Source organism: Bubalus bubalis, chromosome 5 (genome assembly GCF_019923935.1).
Source record: "Bubalus bubalis isolate 160015118507 breed Murrah chromosome 5, NDDB_SH_1, whole genome shotgun sequence".
In the NCBI taxonomy this organism is placed as follows: Eukaryota; Metazoa; Chordata; class Mammalia; order Artiodactyla; family Bovidae; genus Bubalus; species Bubalus bubalis.
The window spans coordinates 3,892,423-3,907,079 of record NC_059161.1 but is presented as its reverse complement, the minus strand read 5'-3'; the positions used below and the strand labels follow the sequence as shown (position 1 = coordinate 3,907,079).

The window sequence follows — 14,657 nt, the reverse complement described above, 5'->3', positions numbered from 1 at the left end:
AAGCGGCTGGATTCACAGCATTCCTTTTGCAGTTCCATGTTCTAGGGTTCTGGGATGTAATACATACCCCTCCACCCACCACCAAATACTCCTAGGACCAAGCCAGGTAGTTCACTTCTTAGAAATGTCCTAAAGGCCACTGTCCTCTAGGCTGGGATAAAAAACTCGATGATCCAGAAGAAAGCGATGTACCAATTCGGCTGACCGCTTGAACACTGGGTATTTAAAGTTCTCAAAAGGCAGCTGATCCCCGATTTGGAGGGAAGGCGGCCGGAAAGAGGGGACTAGGGCTGGGCCTGACCACAGGAAGGCTCCCCAAGACCCGCCTGGGCGCCAGCGGGGACGTTGGGGCTCTGCCTTTGAGGTCTGAGGGCAGCGGCCAAGCAGCGCGATCCTAGCCCGGCGTGGGGGCGGGGCCGGCTGCGCGGGGCGGGGCCGGCGCCCTGGTGGGCGGGGCCGGCGCCGGCCCCCGCCCCCTCCTCGGGGATGCCGGGATGTTTACACTCCTGACAGCCGCGGCCGGGGGAGGAGGCGCGGGAGTCGTGGGAGGATGGGCCGCCGCTAGGCTCTCGCTCCGGACGCGCCTCGCCGTGCGCAGGGTGGGTGCCCGCGCCTGCAGCGTCCGCCGGAGCGGCGCGGCGGGAGGTGGCCAGCGCTCCGGGCCTCGCTGCCACAGCCCCGGGCCCAGCGGGCCTGTCCGCGGCGCCGCCTGGCTGAGCCGCCCGCCCGCGCCGGGTGCTGCGCGGGCCGGAGGACGCAAACCTCTCCGCTTCCTGGTGAGTCGCTGCCGCTGGGGTCTTGGGCACGCGGGCCGGGGGCCCGCCGGGTGGGGCTGCCCGCGGAGCCAGGCGGGGAGGGGAGGTCGGGCCCGCGCGCGGCGGCCTGGGGATCACGCCGTGGGTGGGTCGAGGAAGGGAGGCCGGTGCGGGGCGCGCGCGGCCGGGGGGCTTCGGGCCACTCGTGGGCCGTGGGGAGAGCCTCGTGCCCTGCGCGGCTCGGGCGCCCGAGCCCGCCGCCGTAACTAAGAAACTCCGGCGGCCACGGCGGCGGCGCAACAGGTCTGGGTTTGGGGACCGGAGGAACTTGGCGAAGTCCCGCCTTCCGGCGCACGCTCATTGGCTGCGCCTCTTATTTATTCCTCGCGGATTGGCTGGGTCCAGCTGTCAATCGGCCACCGCGGGACTGGGCTGAACGAACTTCCAGGGAGAAGTGGGTGGTGGGAGCTTTGCAGACTGGCTTGCTGGAGTGCGGGGAGGATGACCGACCTTTTGGAGAAGGTGCTTTACTGGGGCTCTGTCAGGACTAGGAGACGTCAGAGAGAATGATTGCAAGGCAAATAGCGAATGGTGGTGGTGCTAGTGGCAAAAGAAGAGAAATAAAGGCACTGAACATTGAGGCCAAAAATCAGAGACGAAAGGGAGCTTGAAGGAAAAAAGGAGAAAAAGTGATAAGACTACATTGTCCCGTGTCAGGAAGGGAACACAACCTAGAGAAGGATGCTGCAGTGAGATTTAGGAGCCCCTGTCACCTCTTTCCTGTAAACTAGGCCTTGGGAGATGATGTTTCAAACAGATGAGTCTTGTTCTCGCCCAGCTGTACTTAGGGATGGATACTAAAAATAGTTATTTACAGTAAGATATGTTTCCATCCTTGAGCGTTGTTGGTGACACAATTGAAAGAAACATTGCAGAAACGAAATGATTTTTCCTCTGCTTTGAGGCTACTGATCATAAGGATGCAATTGAAACAAATACCCATAGTTTGTAGAGCACTGTGTGCCCGCCATAATTAGAACCACTGTTGATAATTCCTCCAAGGAATTTGCAGTTTATAGAAGTATGCATATTCCCTTCAGGCTACAGCTGCGCGTCTCGCCAGGTTACAGAATAAAGTGAAGAATATGTGCGTTATCATTCTGTAAGGGAGCTTGAGCTCTTGAGGGTGTGGTCGGAGAATGGCTTAGCACTTTCCCTCAAAAATTTATAGTACCTTTGGGTCATTCTGACTGTGAAAAGGGTGAATAGTTAAACGAGATACAGTTAACTCTGTAATGCTTGCGGTGACTCCTGGTGAATGGACGCCGAGTATTCTTGGCCAGAACCCTTGATGAAGGCCCGTGCAGCCAAAACAAGTTAACAGAAGACGTAAGGAATTTCATTTCCAGAGATCCAGTCCACAGCTTGCTTCACTCCTAAAACCGCAGCATCCTCAGCTTGGCCCTGGACTGGGTGAGAGCTTTGAAAAAGTTTTAAACCGCATGGGGACGACGGGAGGAGGGCGGCGAAATTAAAAGGCGAAGGTACCCCTAGTGGAAGCTGGTCGCTCACTCTCTGGGAGTGTCTGGGGCTGCCCCGGACCTTTCCCGGAGGCGCGGGCGGCCCCGCCCCCTGCAGACGGACGGCCTCCGCAGCCAATGGGCGGCGAGGACGGCGCGGCTCCGGCAGTGGGGGGCGGGCACTTCCTCCGGCGCTCGGGGCCAGTGGGAGGGGGCGGAGGTTTACATCGGGGGGCGGGGCTTGCGGAGTAAACACTCAAGATTAGGGAGAGGAGGGGAGAGTTGTGAGATAAATCCGAAAATGCGGATGGGGGGAGCTGGTCAGTTAAACACATAAAGTGGTGGGGGGGGGGGGCGGCGGCAGGTCCCTGGGATTCCCGCCCGGCACCCCCCCCCTCAGGTGCTCGTCTCCTTTCAAGGTTCAGCTGCACCTTGGGCTCCCCAGTTGGTGTGACTGATGTTTGTGGGGGTGCGGGGGGGTTGTTCTTTGAAATCGTGTGAAAATGCAAACCGAGAACTGTTAAGACTCCAAATCCTTCAGCGTTTTTACAGTTACTTTGGAGCGCTTTACATATACAAAAAGTGGTTTGCAGTCGCCAAAGTGAAGACGACCCCCCGGGTGCAGACTCATTTGCTAATCCGCACTGCTGTTCTGCTGGGGTCCGCTGATCCCGATCGCACCTGCTGCCCTCCACGCCTCTCCACCACTCACAGCTTCTGGCTGGACCATCTCGGGAGCCCTTTTGCAGCCCAGTAAAGCAGCACTTACTGCAAGAATGAGGAAGGCACGCCTGGTATGATGGCTGCGTTCTAGTGGAGGAGGGGAGACTGGGGGCCTCGGTGTTAACGTCCCCGAATAATAGAACTCAAGTTTTGCAGTTTCACACGACCAGGATGTGGGCTTGAGTATCTCACCTCTTACTCCCCTCCCTCTATGTTTCTGGTGGTTGCAGTTGGCAGTTTGAGGCACTGATTTATTTGGAATATTCACATATTTTCTTCTTGACCGTTGTGTATTTACTGAAATGTAGATTTCTCTTTTTCACTTAAGTAAGTGGTCTGAGATGTCAGTCACTACAGTGAGACTTCTATAGGCTTTTACATTTACAGTGAGATTGTTCCTAGAACCAAAGCTGTTTTTTCTAGAAACTGTCTGATGTTTTAAAATGTATCTTTCTAGTATTACAAACGAAGCCACCCTTTAAGGGCATCTAGAGGGGACAGAAATGTTTACTTACTGCAGTTTTGGAAAAGAAGTTGCTTAATTAGATAGTAAGTCCCCAGAAATTCCTTTTAGGTTTTGTTTCATTTGATTTTTTTTTTCTTTTTAAATTGGCTTTGGTATTTAAAAAATGTGAAGTGTAGATGCACAAAGTGATACTCTGTCTGCATAACTAGTTTCACTCAAATTAAAATATTTGTCCCTTCAAATATTTGCTCAAGAGTTATGTGGGTAGGTATTCTAGTACATCATGTATAAAATATGGCAACAAAGTTAGTAATATACTAAGTGCTTTGGAAATGGCATGTATAATATTGTTTGCTTTGGATTGCCTTATCAGCAGTTATTTTTCAGCATTTTTATAAATATATAGTAAGATGTTTTAAGTGTTTTTTCATACTTTTGAAAGTTTCAACTTAATTCCTTCTCCCTTGAGTTTTAAAGGGAATTTATATAATAGTAATCACATTTATTGGCAGGATACAACAGTTGAGAATTTTTAAACTTATACATAGAACTAACATAGGACCATTCATTCTTAGAGTTATAAAACCCCTAGACTGCTGATTTTCTTTTGGTGATTAAATAGTTTGACTATCTCTGTGTATTATATGTCTTCCGTTTTAAGGAAAACAGAATATATTTCATTGTTTTCAGTGAGCAGTGGGAATGAGGAGAACAGATAGGTGGCCTTGAAGCATTTATTCATATTTTCAAGCAGGATAGCTTCTTTTTTTAACCTTTGTTAAAATACTAGCTCTGGCACACTATTTATATAATGAACTGATACAACCAGCTGTTTGGTAATAGCTGTCCAGAGTGTGTTCATCAGAATAGTGTGCAAATGAATGGAACACAAAATTGGTATTTAATTGGTCTATCGAGTTTTAGAAATGTACGTGTTTTCTGTTATTTAGTGGAAACAGCCCTTTCTGTGAATCCTGCTGGTGGTCTTCTATTGATAATCACTGTGAGTCATTGAAGGAACTTTTTCATTCCAGGTTGCTTTCGTATAGAACAGGGGCTTGCAGACTTTGTCTCAGAAGGGTGAGAGAGTAAATATTTTTGGTTTTGTGAGCCTTGTGGTCTCTGCAGCTACTGCCACTGCACCCATTGGCATACCTGAACAGGTGGGTGTGGCTCTTCCAGTAAAACTTTATAGTCAGGCTGGAGGCCCCCTCCTGCCCTGGAAGGTAACACACAGATCTAAACCTGAGTCTAGGATTGGTGTTTGGGCTGGTAGGGATTTTCCAGGGCGGCATTTTAGCCTTTCCTGGTCCTTTGATCCCTGTGACAATCTCTTGATCTTCCCCAGTCCTCTCAGAATAATGCTCAGTTATTCATTGCCAGATCTTGTGTGTAATTTCAGAGACCTTGTAACATTTCAACCTCTGTTAGACTTTTAGGGATTTCTGCTGTTCTTGCCTCAGGGGACCCCCTCACCTATCCTTCAATGTGTCAACTCTCAGCTTCCTTCTTGATGCTAAGCCAAGATGGACCCTGCTGTTAGACATTTATCTTTGCTTAACCGACAGATAACACTGGAAGGAATGTCTTTTGGTGTGTTTCTTTAGCAGTTTTTGTTCTAAGTCTTCTGGAATGGCTGCCTTTGCTGCCTTTAGAGAGAATTTCTGGCATGAGTAAGAGTATGCACAGATTTTTGTCTTTTTAGAAAAACTGACTTAGTATTTTTTTATAAAAGACTTTTTTCCAGTTTAATAAAAAAAAAACAACAACTTCTAAAAAGGGCCTGCATTGTAAGGAGAGGCCACCATCTGGGTGTTTGGGACCTGGGGTGTGCTTGGGGGTTGCCTAACTCTTTCCTTGGCATTCAGTAGAGTTAGCTGCCGCTGACCTGGGTGTAGATACTGGAAAGAGCTTGAATGCAATGGAAAAGGCAAGAGCTGTGAGCTTACACACGCTTTCCCAGCCCAGCCCCAGTAGGTTCAGGGTGGGCAGAAATAGTGACCCCTCAGGGTGGGGCCTGGGGCTTCAGGGCTAACTGCTACCAGCTGCCACAAGCCTCTTCTCTTTGTGTGACCTCGCTGCACAAATACCATTTTCTATGTTTACCCAATGTGAAAAAGACGGAGGCCCAGGTTTCTCTTCTCCGCTGTGACCTTGGCTGAGCTACTCAATTTGTTCAGACCATAGTCTTCCCAGCTCGGGTCCCATCATTGCTTGGGGGCGTAAGTGACCGCATATTTTTAGAAGTAGGGTAGGAGGCTTTCGTTTCACCTTTTTCTCTAAGGACGTTTGGTGGTGGAAACCCGCTTCTTCTCTGTTTCTTCTGCCGGGAGACCTCGCTGCCTACCCTCTCCTGGCCCAGTTGTATTGGAACAGGTTCCTTCTGGCTCTGCTGCCATTTCTGTCTTCTCTGCCTTAATTGTTCTTCCCTTTTGCCCTGTGTTGTTCATATTTATAATTTAATTGTTCCCAATAGGAGTTAATTTTTTACTATATTTTCGGGGGATGGGGCAGTAAACCTTAGTTCCTCAGGAAAAAACCACAAGAGGCTTGGGGGTTATATTTTGGACAAAAAAAAAAAAAGATGAAAGCTGCAAAAAGATACTTAAATACTGATTGAAAAATGGAAAAAGTTAGAATATTCTTTCTAGTATATTTCTACTATGCTTCCAATTCTTTTTTTTTTAATTGTTGTTTTTCTCATATTCCCATGTTTACCTGGAAAATTACTCTAATTTCTTTCTGATCATGACCATAACAAAGCCACATATCATCTATTATATTATTATTGGGAAAACGAAACATGTAGACATGTTTATGAAAAACTGTCATACCTCCGAAATGTAAGGAGTTGCGACTCTTCCATTGCCTTGTCTATCTAACTGCTGGGCCCTATAATAAAATAATGTGATACGTTTGCATACTGTCATAAAGATACCCAGAACCGGACAGTAGGTAATTTATTTCAGGCAAATAGCACGTCCTTATTTTAAATAGTCATGTTTAGGCATGTTTTGCTACTTAACAAATACAAGTAAATTGAAAGACATTGTACAAAGAGAATGCTTCCTGGTGGATTGTTTTACAGCAATAAATTGATGTTTCATTCTCAATGTCACATGGTAACCTATAGATTCACTTCTTTTATTTTTAACAGTCTTTGACACTAAGACATGTTTAGAAGAGCATGGTAACGGGAAGTATTCAGTGAAAACGGCATTTTTAAAAAACATTTTTTGTCTACATCTAAAAGTTTTAGTAAAGTTTCTCCAGTTGATAAGTATTTTGATGGTTGAATGGCATACTCTTTTCAGCTTCACTTTGTCATCTTGAGCCCTGGAGTGTTCAGGGCATCAGCCATGGATGACGAGTTGCATTGTATCAGGTGGTTCTCCCCCTAGTCTTCTCGTCATTCTGATCTCTCTCTCTCTCTCTCTCTCTTGTCGGAAGGCATGTATTACACCGTGCTCAGTGATATTGGGTGGGTGGGTGGGAGGGAGTCCGAGCTTCTGGCAGTTTCCCAGCACCCAGCCCCCAGGGAGTGGCTGCTGCCTCTTCCATGAGCAGCAAGCCCAGGGCTGGGACTGCCGGTGCTGCCCTCCCGGGGATCCAGGACCAGACCCGGCTGCTGGGGTCCAGGCCGGGGTGCTCCAGGCTCCAGCACGTAGCACCTCCTGTGTTAGTTTCCTAGGGTGGCCCCAGCGAGTTAACTGGATGGCTGCAAACAGCAGAGGTTTACACGCGCTGTTCTGAAGGTCAGAAGTCAGGTTGTCCACCGGGCCGTGCTCCCCGTAAGGGCTCCCGGGAGCGTGTGCCCTGTGGCCCTCAGCCCACATGTTGGTGGCCCTTCTGGGCCCTGCGTGATGGGCGGCCATCCCTGTCTCTGACCTGCCGCGTGGCCACCTTCCTGTGTCTCCTCCTATCCTCAAAAGGACACCAGTCTTACTGGATTAGGGTCGTCTGATGACCTCATCTTTGCTTTTGATCGCTTATGCTTAAAATTTAACAAGCATGATCTAAATACTTTTTGTTTTTTTCTTCCAGTTTCTTTACCACACCAAAGATTTTTAGATTTCTGGTCTTTCTGTTCTGAGCAGAGTATTTTAAGGTTGTATAGAGATTGTATTGTATCAGTACTAGAGGGATGCGGGCACCCAGGTCGTCCTGTACGTATGTCATCTGCAGCTTGTATCTTACTACTACCCCAGAACAGCTGTTCCAGAATCAAGTTTCCACTCACCCTTATTTTGTGGTTTCCCTTAGGAGACCTTAAGTGCGTAATTCACTGAATCAGATCCTTTCAGAGCTGGAAGGAAACCTAAAAAATCGTCTAAACTGACCTTTTCGTTTAATGTGAGAATAAACTGAAGCCCAAGGATGTGAATTTGCTAATGCACATTCCTCCGCATTCCACTGCATTCCCTAATAGTCCACACTGCCTCGTGTACCTCTCTGTCAGGCTCTTGGTGGTAGGCATGGTGTTTTGTTTTTTACTTCTGTTGGGTTAGCAGTCCTGCGTTCCTCAGGCAACAAGAAGAAATGCCACATGGTCTTTTTAGAAAAGAGTTGCTAATTTAAAGCTTTATTTATTTATGATGGGAGTCCGGCCCTGCTGCTCCCATCATTCCTCCGGGGGTAGGCAGCTCTTGGGGCAGTTTATGCTTAAGAATCAGCCCCTCCTAGCAAGCACAGCCAGCCTCTCAGCTCAGCTGCTGGCCAGGTACTATCGACGTCACTGTTAATCATCAGTGAAAATAAATGAGGTAAGTACATATAAGTCTAGAGATTTCCCTGTAGCTCAAACGGTAAAGAATCTGCCTACGAGGCAGGAAGCCAGGGTTCGATCCCTGGATTGGGAAGTTCCTCTGGAGGAGGGAATGGCAATCCACTCCAGTATTCTTGCTTGGAGAATCCCATGGACAGAGGAGCCTGGCGGGCTATAGTCCATGGGGTTGCAAAGAGTCAGACATGACTGAGAAACTGACACACACACAACTCTGCATAAGAATTGAGTAAAAACTGAAGAGGGAATTCGGCTTCAGACCAGTGGAAGAGAATAGTAGCCCTAAGTGTTAGTTTTAGTTCTGTCCCGACCCAGCGGTCCCTGGTGAGTGTGCTGCTTTGCTGGTCTCACATTTGGGGCATGTTCAGGGTGTTCTCCTTAGTGTGAAAACTCACTGCTGCCCCCGCCCCGCCACGGTTTGCTCTGCTTCAGGCCACAGCCCGGGGCCCCCGCAGAGACTTTGCTCTGCCCGCCCCCCCTGCAGCCCACGCTCGCCCCGGGGCTTGCCACACCAGGCTTTCCTGTCTCTTGGATCTGGCCGAGCTGGCCCGAATTCAGGAAAAGTGCGATGACTCACCTGTTCCTCTTTCCATGACTGTCCTATTTCCATTGATAACATGGGCTGACTCCCTCCTTGTCCCTCAGCGCAGCCTTTGCGTGTGAGTGATGTTCTTAACCTGAGAGAGTGTGCATGGCCGTTTTAAGACTACTGTATCAGTGATTTTTTAAAAAAAGACACTTATTTATTTGGGCCACACCACATGGCGTATGGGATCCTGGTTCCCTGACCAGGGATTGAACCTATGCCCCCTGCCCTGGAGGCATGGAGTCCCAACCACTGGACCACCAGGGAAGTCCCTCTCTCAGTGGTTTTTTTGTTTATCTTTTTCTTTAATTTGGAGCTTACCAATAAATCCAGGTCCCTTTTCCCACCATTTCTACTCCCCCCACCTTAAAAAATATATATATATACATATATATGTGTGTGTATCATAAACAGTACCAGAAGAGGCAGCTTGACAAAGTGAGTTTTGAAGTCCTGGACTGAGTCTGGGTTCATTTTTGTATCTTTGAGATGGCAAGCACAGGGTCTCAGGGTGAGCTGGGTTAAAACGCACAGGATGTGGCCTAGGAGTCGAGTGTCTGGCTGTGGAGGGAGAGCTGGGCGAGTGGTTAGTGGTTCGGTTAATGGGAAGGCACCTGGGCCGCAGAGATGCGCTCAGGGTGCAGAACGCCCTGACCCCCTGGGCGTGGTGCCGGGTGGGCATGCTGCCGTCCGAGGCCCCTTCTGTTCACAAGGTGGGCTGTCAACCTCGGAATGTCAGTGTTTCCAGACTCAGCCCTGGACACCAGTTTTTCTTCATTGTGAAGTCTGGGAGGGTATTTGCATATGCATTGCGAGATAGTTGGAAAGAGGATCCAATTGGCTGCCCAGCCCTTGACGTTAAGCTTTCTCTGGACTGGGAAGGCGCAGCCGCCTGCAGGCCTCAGCCTTGGCTGTCCGGGGATCTGCAGCAGCTGAAGGGTGATCTGGGGCTTCTGTCCACGCTGGGACCCTCCTTTCTCCAATGTTCCCTTCACTGTTCGCCCCACTTATCCCCCGGGTCCCACCACTTCACAGGTTGAAGACAGAGATTTGAGGGTATCGGTAAGTAGCTCAAAGTGAGTAGACGGATCGTCTGAAAACGCAGGTCTGTCTGTGTGCCCGAAACTCTGGGTTTTGGTGAATTGCAGGAGATGGGAGACAGGCGTGAGCAGTAGTTTGTATCATCTCTCCTGGCTCACCTGTGCCTCCAGTCAGGACCCTGACTCACCTTTCCAGATTCGCTTCTTTACTCTCCCCTAAATGTTAGTCCCATCTGACAGCTCAACTCTTCATTTTTTGGTAAATTCTGTATCCTTTTCCTGTATCCTTTGCTCTCTACTTTGTGATTTTCTCACTGTTTTTAATGCCTGTTTTTTTTTTTTTTTTTTTAATACTTCAGTTGTTAAATCTCTGTGGTTAAAAATCATCTTTATCCTTTAAGGCTCTGCTCACATGTTATACAAAAAACACAAAGACCTCTTCCTTCTCTAGGCCTTCAGTGCTTATCCACTGGCCCCGTGGTTGTGCTTGTCTCAGCGTCCTTCCTGGAATGTGTGCATCTGGAAGGTGTGACTCACACCCCGTGCACGTCTGTGTTTCCTGCAGGGCCTGGGACCTTTCTGGTCAGGACCAGCAGTTCAGGGAAGGCAGGTGACGGCGCCCCAGTGCCTGTGTGAGTCCGAAGGCCCCTGGCAGATCCCTGCATCGGCAGAGGTCCTGGAGGGCTGATCGGTGGACTGCAGGCCCCGAGGGGGCAGGGCAGATCCAGGGCCTCGGGTGAGGGGGGTTTTATTCTGCGAAAGGGCGAAGGTCTGACCTCCAGGTGCTCACTGTCAGCCGGGGGTCTGGTCCTGGTGTCTGAACTCTGCATTGTAAAATTTGAAAGATTTCAGAGTGGGGTGAGGTGAGAGCCAGGACTGGGAGAAACGAGCACGCCAGGCAGGAAGTTGGTGGGAACCGGAGGGCTGTGGAGTCAGGACGGAGACCAGTTGGGCAGTTAGGTACGAATTAGAGGCTCGGCAGCCAGAACAAAGAAACAACTGAATTCCTCTAATTAGGAAGGACAGTAAACCAGGAAGAGGAGTCAGATGAAATTGATTTGAATCTGATTTGCTAAGCTGTTCACTCGGTATCCTCATGTTTGCCTTCCTTAGAGGCTGGCCTATTCCTAGTTCAAGGGAAGCAATTTGGCTTTTCTGTAAAGGAAAAGGAAGCTCTCTCTATCCATGGAAGGCGCTTTTATGTATATATTTGCTAAATTAATTCCATTATGATGTTCTAATAATCCCCTCCTGGGGAAAATGTTGAACTAAGTTAATAAAGAAATTACTAGCTTAATACTTGAAATTATTCCCTTCTTAGGAATAATTCGTGTTGTGCTTAGTCTGACTCTTTGCAACCTTTTGCAACTCTTTGGACTGTAACCAACCAGGCTCCTCTGTTTATGGGGTTCTCCAGGGGATCTTCCTGACCCAGGGATCAAACCTGGATCTCCTGTGTCTCCTCCACTGCAGGCAGATTCTTTACCTGCTGCTGAGTCATCAGGGAGTCCCCTTCAAATTGATGGAAAATTATAATTTGATCAGTGGTCATCAGATGCTGACATAGTAAAAACTTGTTCCACTTCCACACAGATACATTTTATTTAGTTATCTTCATATTTTTCATTGCTGGAAGTTTGAGAGGATACTCGAAATGTCAGTAAGTATTTAAAAAAAACATTTAAGGTATTTATAAAACACCAGGCCACATGGACCAGCGGTACATTTGTATATTCATGAATATATTCAGGAAGAAGCACATAGGAAATTAACCTGGGAAAACACCCAGAGATGGTGTATCAAAGGCCTTAAACATTGCTCGGAAGGTTGGCCCTTCCCTCTCCTGTGATGTGATGGTAGAGTGTTACTTGCACCTTAATGTTTTCAAGTCCTGTTTTTAATAGCAGTGAAAGCTGTAGTGCTTTGGTGCCTCTTTACTTGGTTCTTAGTTAATGGCAGGTCAGGAACTAGCATCGGAATATAAGCAAGATTGTTGTAGAGAGAATTTGTTAAAAAATTTGTTAAAAAAATGTCTTAAGCTTAGTTTGGCTTATGAGATGTGTGAAGAAGTTTAGTTTATATTTGAAAATCCAGACTTCAGTGATACTGTAGTATACTTTAAAGTTACCTAGAAAAAGTAAAATTACCAAGAAGAGGGGCTGTTTTTTCTTTTTTTAAACAAATTTCCCTTTAGTATCCTCTAACTTTCTCCCCTTTTAAAATTTAGGATTGCATTAGATTTATTTATTTGTCTACCTGTTGATTCATTAAAGACCTTTTCCCCATTTGTAGGTAGGGTTTTCCCCTCGTTTCAAGTCCTCCAACTACTGTCTGTAGAATACCTTCTGATCCCTTAGTCTCCTGTGTGTGTGTGTGTGTGTGTGTGTGTGTTGCTTAGTCCTGTACGACTCTCTGCGACCTCATACACTGTAGCCCGCCAGGCCCTTCTATCTGTGGGGTTCTCCAGGTGAGAACACTGCAGTGGGTTGCCATTTCCTTCTCCAAAAGGAACTATAGAAAGAAGGAAAGTGAAGTCGCCTAGTCGTGCCCGAGCCTTTGCGACCCCCTGCAGCCTGCCAGGCCCCTCGTCCGTGGGGTTCCCCAGGCGAGAGCTGGAGCGGCCGCCATCGCCTCCTCCACTTGGTCTCCTACCCGCGGTTCGGGCGTCGGTGCCTGCTCGCCGCAGCCCGCTCGCGCCCTCCCGCCCCGCGGCGGTGGCCTCGCTGTCCCCACCCCCTCCTCTGCTCTGGGTCGGCTCTCCCACGGCCCTTCGCGTCGTCTCGGTGAGGCCGGCCCGCCGCCTGTGTGGACCCCCTGTCAGCTCTGCTCCTGGCAGTCCCTGCCCCGGCGTCTGGTGGAATCCTGGTTTCCTGATGTTGTGAAGTCTGTGTCTCCCCTGCGAATAACCTGAGGGGTCGCGATTGCCTCCCTTTTTGTGCATTTCGTGTTCTCAGCAGCAGTCGTAGACACAGTGGCTGTGCCCACAGCAGCAGGACGAGCTGGGGAGGACCAGAAAGTAGGAGAACCGGGTGTCCAGGGAGGCCCTGCGTCTGCGCAGGGGTCTGGGGGCATCCTTCACCTGCAGCTCCAGCACTTTGTTCTCGGCCTCCCTGCCCCCCATCTGTGAGTAGCTGTGGCTCTTCCTTGAAATGGGGTGAAATAAAGCAGTGAGAGACTTCACTTTCTTGAAGACTCTTAGGATGGTTTATCTGTGTCGTGGTGTATGCTTCCTTGTTGAAGGCAGGGGAGTGCATGTCTTTGTAAACGGGTTTATTCACTTCTGCATTTATTGGAGCATCTAGTTTTTTGCGGCTGTGGCTTTGTCCTCCTTCATAAACGGGGGTGATCACGGGGTTACAGGAGGAACAGACTTTGTCCCGCATGGTGTCAGAGGCATCTCACAGCTCTGTGCAGTCCCCTTGCTACTGGTCTTTTCGTGCCATCATGGTGCTGAGGTGTTCACCCACGCCGAGCACCATCAAATCAAAATGAATGTCAGAGTGGTGTGAAATCCTCCAGTTGGCTGGGGAAAAGAGAGTTGAAATGCTCTGTTTCAAGGCAGAGGAGACAGTTTGGGGTAAAGTTCTCATAGTGCCTGGCAGTGGGGAACCAGGGAGAAGAAATACTAGCCAGATCAGTGTCGAGTACAAGCCTGCTGTCTGCACAGAGCGCAGGGTGGCGTCCTGTGTTCTCATGGAGTCTCCTTTCATCACAGCGACCCCAAACCCGCCTCTGTCCCCAGGCGGGGAGCGACACCCCGCTCAGGTCCTAGTTTGGTTGCCTGGGGGACTCCTGGTGACACTCTCCGGGGGCACCTGGTCACCTGTGGCTCGAACACCGCAGCGGGGTCTGGCGAGGGGGCAGCTCCGGGGTCACTGGTGTGGAAAGGGGAGCGGGGTAGCCTCTCTGGGAGGGCATGTTCACGGCTCCTCACCTTTGCTCGTGTACAAGGGCTGCTGGTGCTGCTGCTAAGTCGCTTCAGTCATGTCTGACTCTGTGCGACCCCATAGACGGCAGCCCACCAGGCTCCCCCGTCCCTGAGATTCTCCAGGCAAGAACACTGGAGTGGGTTGCCATTTCCTTCTCCAATGCATGAAAGTGAAAAGTGAAAGTGAAGTCACTCAGCCGTGTCCGACTCTTAGCGACCCCATGTACTGGAAGCGATCCCATGGAGTGTAACCTTCCAGGCTCCTCCATCCATGGGATTTTCCGGGCAAGAACACTGGAGTGGGTTGCCATTGCCTTCTCCAGTGTACAAGGGCAGTTTCACTAAAAGGTAGGTCAGTACTCCATGAATCCTGGGAGAAACTAAAGATTAACTTGTGTGTTGCTGTCTGACTTGAGCTGTAAGTATAGCATGTAAGGTATTTTCTTGTGAAGACCCGAATAATGCTGTTTCCATCCTTTATATACCTGTGCTTTTTTAAAAATCAATTTATTTTAATTGGAGGATAATTACTTTACAATGTTGTGGTGGTTTTTGCCATGCACTGACATGAATCAGTCATGAGTGCATGTGTCCCCCAGCCTGAACAACCCCCGCCCACTTCCCTCCCCACCCCATCCCTCTGGGTTGTCCCAGAGTACCGGCTTTGGGTGTCCTGCTTCATGCATCGAACTTGCACTGGTCATCTATTTTACATATAGTAATAACCTGTGCTTTTAAAGTCTCTTACTGTCTGCCAGCTTGCTAAAATTTTTATCATTTCTTTAGTCAGAGGAGTGGATTTCTGCAGAGTCAGAAGGTTTCTGAAAATAAAACTTAAGTAGCTGTCAATCATATA

General features: G+C 49.0%; 1 protein-coding gene across 4 annotated transcripts in view; it reads left to right on the top strand.

Moving 5' to 3' along the window:
- The first annotated feature begins 644 nt into the window (after positions 1-644).
- NEK7 (NIMA related kinase 7) overlaps positions 645-14,657 on the top strand; it is a 139,091-nt gene continuing 125,078 nt past the window's right edge. For all 4 annotated transcript variants that reach the window (XM_044942637.2, XM_025285314.3, XM_025285312.3 and 1 more), the window contains exon 1: positions 645-776. The gene's annotated coding sequence lies outside the window, so the exon portion shown is untranslated. The remainder of the gene's footprint in view (positions 777-14,657) is intronic.